Source organism: Arachis hypogaea, chromosome 11, assembly GCF_003086295.3.
Source record: "Arachis hypogaea cultivar Tifrunner chromosome 11, arahy.Tifrunner.gnm2.J5K5, whole genome shotgun sequence".
NCBI classification, from domain to species: Eukaryota; Viridiplantae; Streptophyta; class Magnoliopsida; order Fabales; family Fabaceae; genus Arachis; species Arachis hypogaea.
The window spans coordinates 36,727,404-36,748,035 of NC_092046.1; positions in this window are offsets into that span (position 1 = coordinate 36,727,404).

The window sequence follows — 20,632 nt, forward strand, 5'->3', positions numbered from 1 at the left end:
GTGGACTCACCACCATATCTCTGCTCGTTTTCAGTAGGTAAACATTCATCTCTGCTTCTCTCCTTTTCTTTTCATCCTTTCTTTCTTTTCTTTTCTATTCTCTGCTTTCTTGTGGCAGAGGTTCTTTAGATTCTTTTAATCTTTTGCTCTCTGCTCTCTGCTCTCTGCTCTCCTGTGGCAGAGATCCCTTTAACTAATATATTCTTTTCTTGTCTTTTCTTTTCTCATCATTATTTTAATTCCTTACTTTTAACATCAAAAACTATTTTCACACTCTTTCCCCATCTTTTCCTAAATGTTTTACAAAGAGAAGATCATGAGATCCTTAACTTAGATTTGTCTTTCTAAAGTTTTTAGAAAAACTTGTCTGTTTACCACTCTCTAGTTTATTTTTCATAATACATACAATAATATTCTTATAAAATAATATCTTGATAAATAATAATTTGTAATAATAATTTACTCTAATGTAAATGAGTAATTTTAAACAAATATTTAAAATAATATTTATAATACTCTTAAAACTTATTTTATAAAACCTTATTTCAAACTTTTATTAATTACTTTCTAAACCACGAATTATTTAATATTTTATTTTTGACTTCAATATTTTATAAAATTTTATTTAAACCTTCACTTTGTTTCATATTTATATAAATAACCTTGGATTTTTATAAAATACCTGTTTTACCCCTAAACTTTATCTATTACCCAAAATACCCGAAAAACTTATATAATTATAATATTAAACTCAATCTTTTCATAACAATACAAGTATATTTCCTCAAAAATAATTCTTCTTGGTTGATTCTTTTCCTTACCAAGAACCGAAATCCTCCTTATTTTCTTTTTAAAATATACATTTAAATCTTAAGCCGTTTTTGAGTTTTACGGCTACCGATTTTTCACGACTTTTAATTTAATTTCTCGGCCATTAAATCTCACCCATTTTAATTCAAAAACTAACACAATGACAGCCCCAAATTAGCCTCATTATCACAGTTTGACCAGCACAAACATGACCAAATCACAAGCTTAATCACATATAATAATATATCAACAAAATTCAATATAAAGTCAATCAAACTCTATTAATAATCAATCACAACAACCATTCACTTATCCAACACAAATTTAATTGGTGAGAATTTACAGAAATCCTATTTTCGTACAGAAATCACAACAACGAAAACTTTGGAAAAGCTTTTAGACTGAGCTGCCGAAGAAGAAAACGTCAAAAATCATCTGTGCCTCCTAGAACTCCAATTGGCCGAACTCAAGGGAAAGGAGATCTATGTTACCGTCAACTTCTACCGAACAAAAGTGATGCCAACACATAGAGGCAAAAGATACAAACACTTTTATCGAATTAAATTTTTTTATTGGAGTTACGGATCTCGTAAAATTGAACGCCAAAAGTTCGATATTCATGAAGAACACTTTCACTCTCTCTCGGCCTTCTTTCTTTCTTTTTTTTTCCCCAAATGTTTAGGCTAAATGAAGTGAATGACAATTAATTGGTGGCAATGATCTTTATGTGTCAAAAAGGGGTATATATATATATATATATATATATATATATATATATATATATATATATATGTTACGAGCTAATGCCTAAAATGGTCCCTGAAATTTCTAACTCGCTTCAGATTAGTCTCTCACTTTTTAAAATGACCAAATAAGTCTCTCACTCTCAGAATCGTGAATCTCCGTTAGTCCAAAAGTTACTAGACATTTTAACGGCGTTGAGGTGTATAGTTAAGTGTCAAGTTGGCACTTAACTGCACGCTGATGTGGACAGACAATGAATTTAACTCAAATTGGTGTTCCAAATTTGATTAAAATGCCCAAATTGATCCAATTTTTACTTATAAAACTCTAAACCCAAAATGTTCATCTTTGTTCTTCGTCTTCACTCCTTTTATTCTTATTGATGTTGTTGATCTTGGCACTAATCTAAAGGATATTCAATCTCTGGTAACCTTTCGTTTTTTGTTGTTGTTGCTTTCTGATCCAACCAAACAATGCCTTTAGTTTCTTTTGGTCTCCACCATACCTTGATGTATTCTTTTCTTTGTTCCCACAAGTTCGATGATGTAACAATCCCGAAAACAACGTGCTTCAATTCTGTTTCGGTTATTTGTGCCGTTTGTTCCGGGGTTAACCGAACCACCACGGGGTAGTTATTTTTCACTTCTTCTTCTGACGACGTAATCGCTTCTTCTTCGTCTTTATTTTTTTTGTCATTGGAGGCTTTGTGTTGTTGTTGTTTCTTTATATTCTCATTGGAAGCTTCTTCTTCTTCAATTGATGTGGTTATGGATGTGTTGTTGTCAGTACTAATTTGGAGGATTTGTTGTGTTGCGGTGTCGTCGAGTCTGGTAGTGGTGGTGATGGGGCAATCTTGTTGGTCATTGTTGTTGAAGAGGAAAAAGTTGAAAAAATATGGAATGTAGAGTAAGATGGTGATTAGGATCAACTAAAGGGTGATGCTACTTTTGGATCCATTATTGCGTTGATTGGAATAAGGGTACATTTGATTTGCTTTTATTAATTATTAGCTTATTTTCAAGGTTCGATTTTTTTTTTTGAAGTTGTTTCTTGCTTACAAAGGTGGTGTATGTGTAGGAAGAAACTTGAAAGTTCAGAATAGTTCGAATTCCACAAAAATAGAAATTAAAAAATTGTTTTAATATTTTTATTTTTGTTTAATTTGTTTTCTTCTTTCTTTTTGTGTTTTGTTGCTTATGATTCTGATGTGTAGAGTTTATTATGGCTAGAACAACAACAACAAGGAGGAGATGAGTAGAGACAAAGAATAAAGATGAACACGAAGAACAAAGATGAACATTTAGGGGTTAGGATTTTATAAGTGAAAATTGGATCAATTTAGGCATTTTAATCAAATTTAAAACACCAATTTAAGTTGAATTCATTGTCTGTCCACATTAACGTGCAGTTAAGTGCCAACTTGGCACTTAACTATACACCTCAGTGCCATTAAAATGTTTAGTAACTTTTGGATTAATGGAGATTCACGATTCTGAAAATAAAAAACTTATTTGATCATTTTAAAACATAAAGGACTAATCTAAAACGAGTTGAAAATTTCAAGGACCATTTTGAGCATTACCTCTATATGTTACTAAGTCCAAGGTTATATACATCATGCATACCAATTTTCTTTCTTTTGCTTTCATAATGGCTTCGGCCAGTTAATGAATCCACGTTTTATATATATATATATATATATATATATATATATATATATATATATATATATATATATATATATATATATATAAAATGCATATGATTGAAGGCTTCGGCCACTTCCTCTTTTTTTTCTTCTTTTTTTCTTTTTCTTTTAAGTAATAATAATAATAATAATAATAATAATAATAATATAATTCTTTTATTTTTATTTTTAAAATATCTCATTATAATAAAAATTATTTAAAAATTTTAATAAATTTTAAACTTAAAATATTATAAAATTTAATTTAATTATTTTTAGGAGAATAATTTTTTTTAAATAAAATAATAAAATATGAATAACTCATTATTCAATTTTTTCAAAAATTTAAGGTGTTATATCCCACCCACCTTACAAAAATTTTTGTCCTCGAAAATTGATACAAGATGGAAGAAGTTCAAACTAGCTTTACTTTTGAACACATTAGAAAAAAGAGCAAAATATTTTGGCATATATAAGAAGTAACATATAAGGAAGAAGTTTTAAGGTCTCAACATATATATATATATATATATATATATATATATATATATATATATATATATATATATATATATATTTATACAGTTTTCAAATCCAAGATATTCTTATGGCTTAAAAATATAGGAAAAAAGTCTGGCGCAAAGCGGAAGATACAAGATAGGCTCGATGCAGAAAGGTTACAAGACAAGCTGGTATTAGAACGACGGGTATATCGTTTGCACACTGAACTCATACCAACTTTAGAGATTCAGCTGCCTAAACTTCAACATGACATAACTTTACCATTCCCAACCATACCATATTAAACAGATTCTCCGCGAATTCTCAACCTCATCAAAAACTCCGCAACCCACTAACAGGCACAAGTCTAACATCAACAAAACTCTTTCGCAAGAATCAAGCTCCTCAACATCCTGTGACATCGCACACTTACAAACTCCACCTTCTGCGTCTGCACAACGTATCCTAAAAAACTAACATATCGCTTGCTATATCTAACAATCGCACGTGTCACCAAAACAAGTCTCAAGTCACTCAAAAGGATACAAGACCTCAGAGAAAAGACAAGCAACAAGGACAATGTTCACAAAGATTTCTACGTTTCTCTTTGATGCAAGTCCAAAGTTACATAAGAGAATACATGAACCAAGAAAAGGAGTTTAAACAGCATAAGGCAGATATCCAAGGAATCACACGTTACTCTAAAACAAGCTTGAGTTACCTAAAAAGATATCAAACTTAGGAAGAGAAGAACAAAATTTATAGACGGGGTTTACAGAAATTCAAGAAAATGTTTAAGAACATTATCAGGAAGGGAATAATTCAGAATGTAAGGTTCGAAACAAGAACTTCAAAAGAACCAAATTTAATCGGAATGAGATATACATAAGATGTAAGACATGAAGCAAAAGAACCAAACTGCATCTTAAGAAAAGCATATATCTCAGGGAATTCAAGTAAACGTATGCAGTTAAGATCAAATGAAAATAGCATATGAACAAGGAACAAGATTTGGGAATAATTAGTTCACTTTTCAAGAAAGAAACCCCAAACAAAATTTCAAGATAAACCATGGAAGAACAAGATATGTGACCGAGCAACCTCGAGATGCAACTTATAACGTTCCCAAAACCCATAATTCGCATCATCTATTAATTCTATTTCGTCTATGACAATCCATTAGTGTTTTCATATGCACAAATCATCAGCAATAAGTTGGTCAGACCTAATACCATGAGAGATGCAACGGTCGACTAACAACATTAATCAATAGACAATCACGCATTTGAAACTCAAACTCTTGTCATTAGGACAAGTCCTACTGCATGACAGACACTCAAAATATGCAGTAAAGCATAGTCAGTCCATTCCCAAGGTTCTAACGGGAATGAAGTGCTTTGATACCATAATGTAACACCCTAACATTTAGCACCTCATGATCGTACCAAAAGTAAGGCATTACTAACCTAATTCCTTTTATTATCTATTTAATATTGAGCATTTACACGTAAATCTATCGATGGTTTTACTAAAACTATAACTTTTCCAACAAGTACAAACAACACATATTCACATACTTAATATTAATAATACGTTGTAGTGTTATATACAAAAGCAATTACAGAACCTACCCTCTGAATAAAACTCTAACTAACAAGGCGAAGGGAAAATAAATTCTAAAAACTCAACTCGTAAACATATTTCTCTGTGCTCCCGCAGCTTCGCAATAAGCCTTCGCACCTGTAGCTGAAAGGGGTGGAGATAGGGGGTAAGAACTGGGGAGTTCTTAGTAGGGTCGGGGTTAGGAGTTAAGTTCATTCTATATATACTTGGTCATCAATAACAGTCAACAAGGTACCATCTAACTCAACAATTAAAGAACACAGAATTCAAATAGTCATTTAGGACACCCATAATCACAGAAAATTACACTCACAAACAAATATGCACAAACAAGTATGATGCATGTCTATCCCTAGTGCAGGTAATGAGCTCATCTGTCGGTTTCGACCCGCTCCCGATGTAACTTAGCAGCCTTTGTCTGAGCTTGGTTTCCAGTGTCATAACCTCTGTAAGCAACCTCTGTCTTACAGGTGCGACTCTCTTGAGCCGATGTATGCAAACATAACCTCTGTAAGCAACCTCTGTCTTACAGGTGAGGCTCTCTCTAGCCAATGTATGTAGCGATAACCTCTTTAAGCAACCTCTGTCTTATAGGAGCGACCATCCCCTGGATTGGTCGATGTATTTCTGGAAAGCAAATCTGGGTGGACTCACCACCATATCTCTGCTCGTTTTCAGCAGGTAAACATTCATCTCTGCTTCTCTCCTTTTCTTTTCGTCCTTTCTTTCTTTTCTTTTCTATTCTCTGCTCTCCTGTGACAGAGGTTCTTTAGATTCTTTTAATCTTTTGCTCTCTGCTCTCCTGTGGCAGAGATTCTTTAGATTCTTTTAATCTTTTGCTCTCTGCTCTCCTATGGCGAAGATCCCTTTAACTAATATAATCTTTTCTTTTCTTTTCTTTTCTCATCATTCTTTTAATTTCTTACTTTTAACATAAAAAACTATCTTCACACTCTTCCCTCATATTTCCCTAAATGTTTTATGAAGAGGGAATCATGAGATCCTTAGTTTAGATTTGTCTTTCTAAAATTTTTAAAAAAATTTGTCTGTTTACCACTCTCTGATTTATTTTTCATAATACATACAATAATATTCTTATAAAATAACATCTTAATAAATAATAATTTGTAATAATAATTTACTATAATGTAAATGAATAATTTTAAACAAATATTTAAAATAATATTTATAATACTCTTAAAACTTATTTTATAAAACCTTATTTTTAAACTTTTATTAATTACTTTTTAAACTAGAAATTTTTTAATATTTTATTTTTGACTTCAATATTTTATAAAATTATATTTAAACCTTCAATTTGTTTTATGTTTATATAAATAACCCTGAACTTTTATAAAATACCTGTTTTACCCCTAAATTTTATTTATTACATAAAATACCCAAAAAACTTATATAATTATAATATTAAACTCAATCTTTTCATAACAATACAAGTATATTTCTTCAAAAATAATTTTTCTTGGCTGATTCTTCTCCTTACCAAGAAAACCGAAATCCTCCTTATTTTCTTTTTAAAATATACATTTAAATCTTAATCTGTTTTTGAGTTTTACGGCTACCGATTTTTCACGACTTTTAATTTAATTTCTCGGCCATTAAACCTCCTCACCCATTTTAATCCAAAAACTAACACAATGACAGTCCCAAATCAGTCTCATTATCACAGTTTGGGCAACACAAACATGACCAAATTACAAGCTTAATCACATATTGTAACACCCTACCATACAGAGACTTATGCTTAAGTCATAATTCAGAGATGGCAAGGTATTACGACCTCTAAAACAAAAATTTAGTACGTATAGTAGTATGAATGATTGATTATAACTAGGAGCCTTGTAGAAAAAAAAAGGATAAACAAAAACCGCAACTCAAAGCGCAACACTCCGATCACTAACACAACGAGCAAAGGATAAGCTAACGCAAGATCATATATATAAAGAGTATCAAAAACAGGAATATCAAGACTCAAAATCCGGCTGCGAAGATAACCGGTTCGAGCATAGCAATATATACATATAATAAAATAAGGAAAACCCCAAGGAAAACCCAAAGGGACATAAATACCGAAAACCTAATCTCCAAAATCCCCTCTAGAAGGAGTCATCACAGTTTGTATTATTTAATGGAGATAAAAGTATCTAAACAAAATATATATCCCAAAACAGAGTCCCGAGAACAAAGGATCTTCGCTAATCCAGAAGTCTCCAGCATGCCTCAACGAGAAGCCTCGCGTCCTGCATCTGAAAACCACAAAATCCGCATGGGTGAGAACCAGAGGCCCCCAGTACGGTAACAGCTTCCACATATATAATACATAATAATAGAGGAAAGCCGAAGGCAATCCTAGAACTTCCTTCAGATAATATCAAAGCTTATAAACAAGCTAAACCGTAAGTGGCAACTGACTAAAGATTCTTCAGTCTAACTAATACTTCCCTTTCCAATTCCTTCAGACCTCCCAACCACCAGCAGGAGTATAATATAGCAAACACAGTTATATCAGACAAGAGATTTACAAATAGGAACAGATAAGGCATTTAGGCAATTAGCAAGTAATATGCAGTCAAATAGGCAATCTCAAACAATTCATGTAGTATGCTTATGATGCATGCCTGTCCCTAGTGGCTGATGATATCATCTGTCGGTTATAGAGCCAACCCGACAAGTCCTGGTAGCTAGCCATTGGACTGTCCCTCTGTCGTGCATCCCCAACTCGAGTTATACTCATCATAAACTTGATCATAATCATGATCCATATCCATCACCCTCACTGGTGAATATTTATCCATCACCATCACTGGTGAATATTTATGGGGGCGAGCTCATCCGGGCCTTTCACAGTGCCCGGCCACACTTACGACATAGGGTCAAAAGAGCTTCGAGTCTCAACCTGGAGCACATGGTGGCTAGCCATTGCTACTACCCAGGGAAACCCTCATCTCCAATGGTGGAAGTGCAAACCTTCGCAATTCAATCAACATCATATATGCATTTATACTTGGCCATAAACATGGCTCCGCCGTAACACGGCAATAATCTAGCCATCCGGCTCACGGTTAAATCCATAACCAGCCAATTCATTAACAATTACGGCCCTTCGGCCCATGGCACAACAAGCACTTCCACCGCCATTCTCCGCATCTCACATAATCATCTTTGATCCTCAATGATCATTCATTTTTCCCTTGCTTCACTCGCAAGTTACCACATTCACTAGCCCTTTTTCTCATGCTAGGCATATCATAATGATTTAAGACATAAGTGGTGAGATCGGAGGCTTAGAAGTATGAAATTTGGCTTTTAAAACTCAAAAATCAACTTTGGGATGAAAACAGGTCCACGCGTACGCGCACTCCATGCGCACGCGTGGATGACGCTTTCTCGAAGAACGGCGCGTACGCACCAAGTGCGCCTATGCGCGAGGGGTCATTCTGCTAAAAATTTTCTAAGTTAAAAGCTGCAGAATTTACAGATTCAAACCCCAATCTTCCGACGGACATAACTTCCTCATTTTAAATCGTTTTTCACTCGTTCTTCGAACGGCATGGACATCCCGGATCCAATTTCATTTCTAAACAGATTTGGCACAAATCAGAGATCCGTAGTCCAAGTTATGTCCCGTCAAAGTATGCCCAAAAACCATATTTTCATACAAAACCACAAGGTGCCATTTTCAAAACAAGCCACTTTCAACTCTTTTCAAAATCAATCAAACATGCCAATTTCAATCCTTCTCTTTGAAATCATTCAAAATGTACCAAAATCAACAACAAGCCATCCTCAACTCACACATTGACACTTTACCAAGGTTTCCAAAACCACATCCAACCATTTTAACACTTCTCAATCAAATGGCTAAAGGACAAACACAATATCATGTCATACATCCTTCCTCATCCCAATTTCCAATAATACCATTTCCAATTAACCATCATTATACATAATCAACATCATACTCACCATCAACATGGTACCACCCATCAATTCAACCTCAATCATCCATCAAGCATATATCACAACACGCATTTCTCATATTTCACACAATCAAGGTATCAATATTCATAATCACATATATGAACACATCATATATTTCAACCATTCAACAACACCAACAATTCAATGCCTATCTTAGGGCCTCTAGCCTAAGTATTTCCTACCACATTACATATTAGATACGGGAAACTAAAACCATACCTTAGCCGATTCCCCAAGCTCAACCGGAGCACTTCCAAACCACTTGTCCACAAGCTCTCAAGGTATCAACACCTCCAAGAACAGATTTTATCACACAAAACCCTCTTCCAAGCTTTCCAAAATCACCAATCAAGCTCCAATATTCACATATACACAACCTAAGCCACAATCATCATACCCATACACAACATCTCAATACCCAAACATCATAGAACAAAAAATTATACTAGGGTTGAGAATCTTACCACACCCAAGGTCCAAGGAGACAAGATTAACCTTCTCCTTCAAGAGAGTTGGGTCCTATAACATCAAAGAACCCAAAATCTCAACATTTTTGCTCATGAAACTCGAAATCAAGGGCTGGAATTTCGAACAGTAAAACGTGGCTTACCTCAAGATTGATTGTATGGGTTTTGTAGAGCCCTCCGCGGTGAACGCGTGGCCGCAAACGGAGTGGCAATCGGAGCTCTAGATCAAAAGTTATGGTGGTTTGAAGATTAAGTGAGAGAAAGAACTTGAGAGAGTGTTCTTCCCTCCATAGCCTCCATTTTCAGCGTGTTTAGTGTGTTGTGAGGAGAGAGAGTGCTGAAAACTAGGGTTTTGGTTTAGTTTAGTTGGGCCAAGGGCCCACTTTGGGTCCGGTTGGCCCGGTTTGGCCCGTTCGGTCCAATCTTGGTCCGATTTCTATAAAATTGGTACCGAAATTCTCGTCTCAATTTCCTCTATCACATTTAGCCATAAAAATAACATTTTTGGCTTTCTAGAATAAATTCTCATTTATGGGTTAATTAGCCGTTAATTAACTGGGTCTTACATTCTACCCACCTAATTGGGAATTTTGCCCACAAAATTCAAATGCAATTACCTGAGAATAAGTGCGGATAATCCATTCGCATCTCCGACTCAAGTTCCCAAGTGTGTTCCTCAACACCGCCTCGACTCCAAGCCACTTTGACTAATGAAACCTCTTTTCCACGCAGTCGTTTGATACTAGTATCATCAATTCTGACTGGAGCCACTGGAAGCGTCAAATCTTCCCTTAACTGAACCGATTCGGGTTCTAACACATGGCTAGCATCAGGGGTGTACTTCCGAAGCTGCGACACGTGAAACACGTCGTGCAGGTTCGAAGGATGAGGTGGTAGAGCCACGCGATATGCCACCGGCCCAATCCTCTCCAGGATCTGAAATGGACCAATGTATCGAGGATTCAACTTCTTTGCTTTAATCGCTCTACCTATTCCTGTGGTCGGAGTAACCTTAAGGAAAGCATGATCTCCTTCCTCAAATTCCAAGGGCTTCCGCCTCTGATCGGCGTAACTCTTTTGGCGACTCTGCGCCGTAAGCATCCTATCTCGGATTTTCTTAACTTGTTCAGTAGTCTCAGCTATCATTTCCGGCCCCAACAAGCCTTTCTCTCCAGTTTCATACCAACATAGCGGAGATTGACATTTCCTCCCATACAATGCCTCATACGGAGCCATTCCGATGCTCATATGGTAACTATTATTGTATGCAAACTCCACTAACAGCATATACCAATCCCAACTTGCCGGTTGATCCAAAACACAAGCTCTCAACATATCCTCTAGTGTTTGGATCGTCTTCTCAGATTGACCATCTGTTTGAGGATGGTAAGCTGTACTCAAGCTTAATCGGGTTCCAAAAGCTTTCTGAAATGCACCCCAGAATCTCGAAGTGAAACGAGGATCTCTATCAGAGATTATAGTAGCAGGTACACCATGGAGTCTCACAATCTCCTTTATGTATAACCGAGCTAGCTCCTCAAGGGTGTAAGTCATCCGAATGGGCAAAAAGTGAACTGACTTTGTCAGTCGGTCCACAATCACCCAGATAGCATCAAAACTAGTCCTTGGCAATCCCGACACAAAGTCCATTGCAATACTTTCCCACTTCCATTGCGGAATCTCTAAAGGTTGCAACATCCCGGAAGGTCTTTGATGTTCAATCTTTACCTTTTGACAAGTTAAGCACTTTGAAACATATTCCGCCATATCATTCTTCATACCCAGCCACCAAAACATCGCCTTTAAATCATGGTACATCTTAGTACTTCCCGGGTGAATGGAGAATCCGCTTTTGTGTGCCTCCTTTAAGATATCTTGCCTCAAAGTACCAACATCCGGCACAATGATCCTACCCTTGAATCTCCATAACCCATCTTTTTCTTCCGACACTCTCCACTATTTTCCTTGCTCGATAGCCGGTAACACCTTCCATAACGCTTCATCATTTTCATGAGCCTTTAGGAGTTCGGACTTAAAGTCACTTGAGATTTCTAATCGGCTTAAACACAAGGTTCCAGATACTTCTCGAGCACCAATTTTTAGACTCTCGAATCCCTTGAGCAACTTCTCCTCTTGAAGCATCATCCAAGACGCATATAACGACTTCCGACTTAACGCATCCGCCACTACATTTGCCTTTCCCGGATGGTAATTCAACTCAAAGTCGTAGTCCTTCAATAATTCCATCCACCTCCTTTGCCTCATATTAAGCTCTTTCTGATCAAAGAGGTATTTCAAACTCTTGTGATCGGAAAAGACTTGGAACTTAACCCCATAGAGATAATGCCTCCACACCTTCAAGGCAAATACGACCGCAGCGAGTTCCAGATCGTGCGTAGGGTAACTAACTTCATGAGGTCTCAACTGTCGTGAGGCATATGCCACCACATTATGATGCTGCATCAGCACGCACCCTAGACCCTTCAACGATGCATCACAGTACACCTCAAAAGACTCGTTCGGCTCAGGTAACACTAACACAGGTGCAGTGGTCAACTTTTTCTTCAATGCCTGAAAGCTCTCCTCGCACTCAGGAGTCCAAACAAACATAGTGTCTTTGCGAGTTAACTTTGTCAACGGCAAAGCTAATTGCGAAAAGCCTTTGATGAACCTTCGGTAATAGCCAGCTAAACCCAGAAAACTCCTTATCTCAGTTACTGTGGTTGGTTGCTTCCATTCCATCACAGCCTCCACCTTAGTTGGATCTACGGCTATTCCCCTCTTACTCACCACGTGACCCAAAAACTTTACCTCATCCTTCCAAAACTCACACTTAGACAATTTCGCATAGAGTTTCTTCTCCTTTAAAATTTGCAACACGGTCCGCAAGTGTTCCGCATGCTCTTCTTCGGTCTTGGAGTAAATCAGTATGTCGTCAATGAAGACAACAACGAATTTATCCAGAAACGGACGGAATACTCTATTCATGTAATCCATAAACACTGCAGGAGCATTCGTCAACCCAAAAGACATCATAGTATACTCGTAATGACCATAACGAGTCCTGAAAGCGGTCTTAGGGATATCCTCACCCCTTACCCTTATTTGGTGATAACCGGATCGCAAATCGATCTTAGAGAAAACCCCAGCTCCTTGTAACTGATCCATGAGATCATCAATCCTTGGCAATGGGTACTTATTTTTTATAGTGACCTTGTTCAGCTACCTGTAATCCACACAGAGCCGCATACTCCCATCTTTTTTCTTTACCAGTAACACTGGAGCACCCCACGGGGAAACACTTGGTCGGATAAAGTTCTTACCCAACAATTCCTCTAACTGAGACTTTAGCTCGGCCATCTCTAACGGTGACATCCTATAAGGAGCACTTGAGATTGGTCCCGCCCCAGGCACCAACTCAATAGCAAACTCGACCTCTCGGTTAGGTGGAAATTCCTCAATATCATCGGGAAACACTTCCGGAAACTCACACACTACCGGAATCTGATCCAACTTTTGATCATCACCCGAAACACCAGCGGTTAACAACAGGATACCCTGACATTCGATTCCAGAACAGTTCACCATCATCGAATTCAAGTAATAATTATTCACCACGACCGGCCCTTCTGTATCTTCCGGCATAAAGTACACCAACTTTGTAGAACAATCAAGCAGGACATGGTTCTCAGATAACCAGTCCAATCCCAAGATAAGATCAAGACCGATCATCGGTAAGCAGATTAAATTATGGACAAAATCACGCTGCTTGAACCTGAACGAAACTTTCGGGCATCCTAGCCTAGTTACCATGGCCTCATGGGTAGCATTATACACTTTTAAGTCATAACCTAAGGTTACGATCTTCAATCCTAACTCATGGGCTTTCTCAAATGCAATAAATGAATGTGATGCTCCCGAATCAAATAAAGCATTTAAAGTTTGACCAGCCATTTCACAGTTACCTCGAATGAGTGTCTCAGATCCCTCTGCACCCACAGCTGAGGTGGTGAACATCCGACCAGTCTGTTGTGCTTTTCCAGCACCTTGCTTTTGCTTCTCCGGACAACTTGTGGCTTTATGCCCCGCTTTTCCACAATTGTAGCACAAACCCCATCCGGCTTTGCATGGTGCTCCCGGATGGTGACTTCCACACCTAGTACAAGCTTGATCATTCTGAGGCTGCTTCCCAAACCTTTTCCATTGGGAGTTGTTGTTGTTGGGCCTCCTAAAAGAACCTCCCCTCTTGAAGGGCGGACCTCTAGGTGCAAAGCTCTTCCCTCGATTTTGTGAAAATGATCCTTTGTGACTCCCTTTCTCAGTGGCTGCCCTCTTCACACACTCTTCAGCAACCCTACACTTGTTCACCAACTCGGAGAAAGTCCTAATCTCCATTGACCCCACCGAACCGAAAATATCACTCCGGAGTCCTCCTTCGTACTTAACACACTTCCATTCCTCATATTCCACCGGAGTCCCTTGACACATACGAGAGAATCTGAACAGCTCCTCAAACTTGTCAGTATACTCAGATACGGACATAGTACCCTGCTTCAGCTACAATAATTCAAGCTCCTTGGCCGTCCTAGCAGAAGTCGGAAAGTACTTCTTATAGAACTCCTCTTGGAAGACATCCCAGGTGATATAATCATCATCCTGCTGCAGAAGGCGTCGGATTCCTTGCCACCAATGCGACGCTTCCCCAGTGAGCAAATAGGTAGCGAACTCTACACGCTGCCTTTCAGGCACCACCTGCGCTTGCAATGCTCGTTCCATGGCCTGAAACCATGTATCGGCTTCAGTCGGGCTAGTAGTTCCCTTGAACTTCGGTGGATTAACCTTCAAAAAGTTCGCCAGTGTCATCGGACCCTAAACTCCACCTCCGTCATTACCATGGTTGTTCATCTGTTGACCAAGAGCCTCAGCAGTGGCTTGCATAGCAGCAGCCATGTTCTCTAACGCAGTCATAAAGTTCACCGGATCATTAGGGTTAGTCTCCGACACACGAGTATTAGTACGACCTCTCTCACGACCTCTACCGCGTCCACGAGGCGCCATTTGGTTCCTATACACACCAAACAATCGATATTAAGTTGATCAGTCTCAATATCGGAAGTTCAGTGCTTCAAAGTCCCAAATGCATGCTCATGAACGTTTATGCCAATTATATCAAGCAGATATACTAGTAGCACATAACACACACACAGAGAATACACAGAAGCATAGTCAGTCCATTCCTCAGGCTCTACAGGAACGAACTGCTCTGATACCATAATGTAACACCCTACCATACAGAGACTTATGCTTAAGTCATAATTCAGAGATGGAAAGGTATTACGACCTCTAAAACAAAAATTTAGTACGTATAGTAGTATGAATGATTGATTATAACTAGGAGCCTTGTAGAAAAAAAAAGGATAAACAAAAACCGCAACTCAAAGCGCAACACTCCGATCACTAACACAACGAGCAAAGGATAAGCTAACGCAAGATCATATATATAAAGAGTATCAAAAACAGGAATATCAAGACTCAAAATCCGGCTGCGAAGATAACCGGTTCGAGCATAGCAATATATACATATAATAAAATAAGGAAAACCCCAAGGAAAACCCAAAGGGACATAAATACCGAAAACCTAATCTCCAAAATCCCCTCTAGAAGGAGTCATCACAGTTTGTATTATTTAATGGAGATAAAAGTATCTAAACAAAATATATATCCCAAAACAGAGTCCCGAGAACAAAGGATCTTCGCTAATCCAGAAGTCTCCAGCATGCCTCAACGAGAAGCCTCGCGTCCTGCATCTGAAAACCACAAAATCCGCATGGGTGAGAACCAGAGGTCCCCAGTACGGTAACAGCTTCCACATATATAATACATAATAATAGAGGAAAGCCGAAGGCAATCCTAGAACTTCCTTCAGATAATATCAAAGCTTATAAACAAGCTAAACCGTAAGTGGCAACTGACTAAAGATTCTTCAGTCTAACTAATACTTCCCTTTCCAATTCCTTCAGACCTCCCAACCACCAGCAGGAGTATAATATAGCAAACACAGTTATATCAGACAAGAGATTTACAAATAGGAACAGATAAGGCATTTAGGCAATTAGCAAGTAATATGCAGTCAAATAGGCAATCTCAAACAATTCATGTAGTATGCTTATGATGCATGCCTGTCCCTAGTGGCTGATGATATCATCTGTCGGTTATAGAGCCAACCCGACAAGTCCTGGTAGCTAGCCATTGGACTGTCCCTCTGTCGTGCATCCCCAACTCGAGTTATACTCATCATAAACTTGATCATAATCATGATCCATATCCATCACCCTCACTGGTGAATATTTATCCATCACCATCACTGGTGAATATTTATGGGGGCGAGCTCATCCGGGCCTTTCACAGTGCCCGGCCACACTTACGACATAGGGTCAAAAGAGCTTCGAGTCTCAACCTGGAGCACATGGTGGCTAGCCATTGCTACTACCCAGGGAAACCCTCATCTCCAATGGTGGCAGTGCAAACCTTCGCAATTCAATCAACATCATATATGCATTTATACTTGGCCATAAACATGGCTCCGCCGTAACACGGCAATAATCTAGCCATCCAGCTCACGGTTAAATCCATAACCAGCCAATTCATTAACAATTACGGCCCTTCGGCCCATGGCACAACAAGCACTTCCACCGCCATTCTCCGCATCTCACATAATCATCTTTGATCCTCAATGATCATTCATTTTTCCCTTGCTTCACTCGCAAGTTACCACATTCACTAGCCCTTTTTCTCATGCTAGGCATATCATAATGATTTAAGACATAAGTGGTGAGATCGGAGGCTTAGAAGTATGAAATTTGGCTTTTAAAACTCAAAAATCAACTTTGGGATGAAAATAGGTCCACGCGTACGCGCACTCCACGCGCACGCGTGGATGGCGCTTTCTCGAAGAACGGCGCGTACGCACCAAGTGCGCCTATGCGCGAGGGGTCATTCTGCTAAAAATTTTCTAAGTTAAAAGCTGCAGAATTTACAGATTCAAACCCCAATCTTCCGACGGACATAACTTCCTCATTTTAAATCGTTTTTCACTCGTTCTTCGAACGGCATGGACATCCCGGATCCAATTTCATTTCTAAACAGATTTGGCACAAATCAGAGATCCGTAGTCCAAGTTATATCCCGTCAAAGTATGCCCAAAAACCATATTTTCATACAAAACCACAAGGTGCCATTTTCAAAACAAGCCACTTTCAACTCTTTTCAAAATCAATCAAACATGCCAATTTCAATCCTTCTCTTTGAAATCATTCAAAATGTACCAAAATCAACAACAAGCCATCCTCAACTCACACATTGACACTTTACCAAGGTTTCCAAAACCACATCCAACCATTTTAACACTTCTCAATCAAATGGCTAAAGGACAAACACAATATCATGTCATACATCCTTCCTCATCCCAATTTCCAATAATACCATTTCCAATTAACCATCATTATACATAATCAACATCATACTCACCATCAACATGGTACCACCCATCAATTCAACCTCAATCATCCATCAAGCATATATCACAACACGCATTTCTCATATTTCACACAATCAAGGTATCAATATTCATAATCACATATATGAACACATCATATATTTCAACCATTCAACAACACCAACAATTCAATGCCTATCTTAGGGCCTCTAGCCTAAGTATTTCCTACCACATTACATATTAGATACGGGAAACTAAAACCATACCTTAGCCGATTCCCCAAGCTCAACCGGAGCACTTCCAAACCACTTGTCCACAAGCTCTCAAGGTATCAACACCTCCAAGAACAGATTTTATCACACAAAACCCTCTTCCAAGCTTTCCAAAATCACCAATCAAGCTCCAATATTCACATATACACAACCTAAGCCACAATCATCATACCCATACACAACATCTCAATACCCAAACATCATAGAACAACAAATTATACTAGGGTTGAGAATCTTACCACACCCAAGGTCCAAGGAGACAAGATTAACCTTCTCCTTCAAGAGAGTTGGGTCCTATAACATCAAAGAACCCAAAATCTCAACATTTTTGCTCATGAAACTCGAAATCAAGGGCTGGAATTTCGAACAGTAAAACGTGGCTTACCTCAAGATTGATTGTATGGGTTTTGTAGAGCCCTCCACGGTGAACGCGTGGCCGCAAACGGAGCGGCAATCGGAGCTCTAGATCAAAAGTTATGGTGGTTTGAAGATTAAGTGAGAGAAAGAACTTGAGAGAGTGTTCTTCCCTCCATAGCCTCCATTTTCAGCGTGTTTAGTGTGTTGTGAGGAGAGAGAGTGCTGAAAACTAGGGTTTTGGTTTAGTTTAGTTGGGCCAAGGGCCCACTTTGGGTCCGGTTGGCCCGGTTTGGCCCGTTCGGTCCAATCTTGGTCCGATTTCTATAAAATTGGTACCGAAATTCTCGTCTCAATTTCCTCTATCACATTTAGCCATAAAAATAACATTTTTGGCTTTCTAGAATAAATTCTCATTTATGGGTTAATTAGCCGTTAATTAACTGGGTCTTACACATATAATAAAATATCAACAAAATTCAATATAAAGCCAATCATACTCTATCAATAAGCAATCACAACAACCATTCACTTATTTAACACAAATTTAATTGGTGAGAATTTATCGAAATTCTACCTCCGTACAGAACTCACAACGAAGAAAATTTTGGAAAAACTTTCAGACTGAGCTGCCGAAAAAAAAACGTCAGAAATCGTCTGTGCTTCCTAAAACTCTAACTGGCTGAACTCAAGGAGAAGAGGAGCTACGTCATCGTCAACTTCTACCGAACAAAAATAATATAAACACTTAGAAAAAAAATACAAACACTTTTATCGGATTACATTTTTTCTTATTAGAGTCACGAATGTCAAAAAATTAAACGCCGAAAGTTCGATATTCATGAAGAACACGTTCACTCTCTTTCGGCCTTCTTTCTTTCTTTTTTTTCCCCCAAATATTTAGGCTGAATGAAGTGAATGACAATTAATTGATGCCAACGATGATTTTGTGTCAAAAAGGAGTATATATTGTTATAAAATAATTAAATAAATAAATAAGGAAGATGTAACAAATATAATATAAAGAAGTATAAAGAGAGTGAGAGAAATATTGCAACGTAAAAGAGAGAGAGAGTTGTTTTATTGATTGTACGTTGCTTCATATATGGTTCACTATTTATAGGCATACATTGGCTTCATTTTCAAACTTCATTAAAGTTCAATCTGGCTTGGAAAAATCAGCCGCCCATGTAATCAATGGTCATCCACATCAGCTCTTATCACAACACTCCCCCTTGAATGACCAATTAGGATTATTGCCTCGTTAAAACCTTACTAAAGAAAAATCCAGTGGGAAAAAACCTTAGTGAAGGAAAAAGAGTACAATATCCTTTAGTGATGGGAACTGCCTCATTAAAAACCTTGTCAAGAAAAACCCAATGGGAAAAAACCTTATCAAGAAAAAAAGAGTACAGTCTCGCCCTCTTGTCGACATCAGTTGATGTCTCGAAATCGGCGCATCACAATCTCATGTACCAATCTTTCAAAGGAAGATTTTGGGAGTGACTTTGTGAATAAATCTGCCAGATTATCACTTGAGCGGATCTGTTGGATATCAATTGTCCCTTAATTTTGAAGATCATGAGTGAAGAAGAATTTGGGAGAAATATACTTAGTTTTATCACCTTTGATATATCCGCCTTTAAGTTGAGCAATACATGCTGTATTATCTTCAAACAGGACAGTTGGAGCTATCTTCTGATCAATCAGTCCATATGATGACAGAATATATTGGATCACACTCCTCAGCCAAAAACACTCGCGACTAGTTTCATGTATCGCTAGTATTTCAGCATGATTAGAGGATATTGCAGCAATCGTTTGTTTCGTGGACCTCCATGATATAGCTGTACCACCATATGTGAATATGTATCCTGTTTGAGATCTCCCTTTATGTGGATCAGACAAATATCCAGCATCTGCATAGCCAACTAATGGTGACTTGGATCCATAGGGATAAAACAATCCCATATCAACCGTTCCATGAAGATATCGAAAGATTTGTTTAACTCCACTCCAATGTCTTCTGGTTGGAGAGGAACTATATCTTGCTAGTAAATTCACAGCAAATGATATATCGGGTCACGTATTATTAGCAAGATACATTAATGTTCCAATAGCACTAAGATATGGTACTTCAGAACCAAGGATATCTTCATTCTCTTCTTTAGGACGGAATTGATCCTTTTCCACATCCAAAGATCTTACGATCATTGGGGTACTTAATGGATGTGACTTATCCATATAAAATCTTTTCAAAATCTTCTCTGTGTATGTTGTTTGATGAATAAAGATCCCCTTTTTTATATGCTCGATCTGCAGGCCGAGACAAAATTTAGTCCTTTCAAGATCTTTCATCTCAAACTCTTCCTTTAGAGTTTTTATAATTGTTGGAATCTCTTTAGGAGTTCCAATGATATTTAAATCATCAACGTACACAGCAATAATAATGAATCTAGATGCAGTTTTCTTTATGAAAACACACGAGCAGATATCATCATTCTTAAATCTGTTTTTGGTCAGATACTCAGTAAGACAATTATACCACATTCGTCCAGATTGCTTTAGACCATATAAAGATCTTTGCAATTTAACTGAGTATAACCCCTGCGAATATTCATTGGATGGTTTAGATATCTTTAGTCCTTCAGGAACTTTCATATAGATATCCTGATCTAAT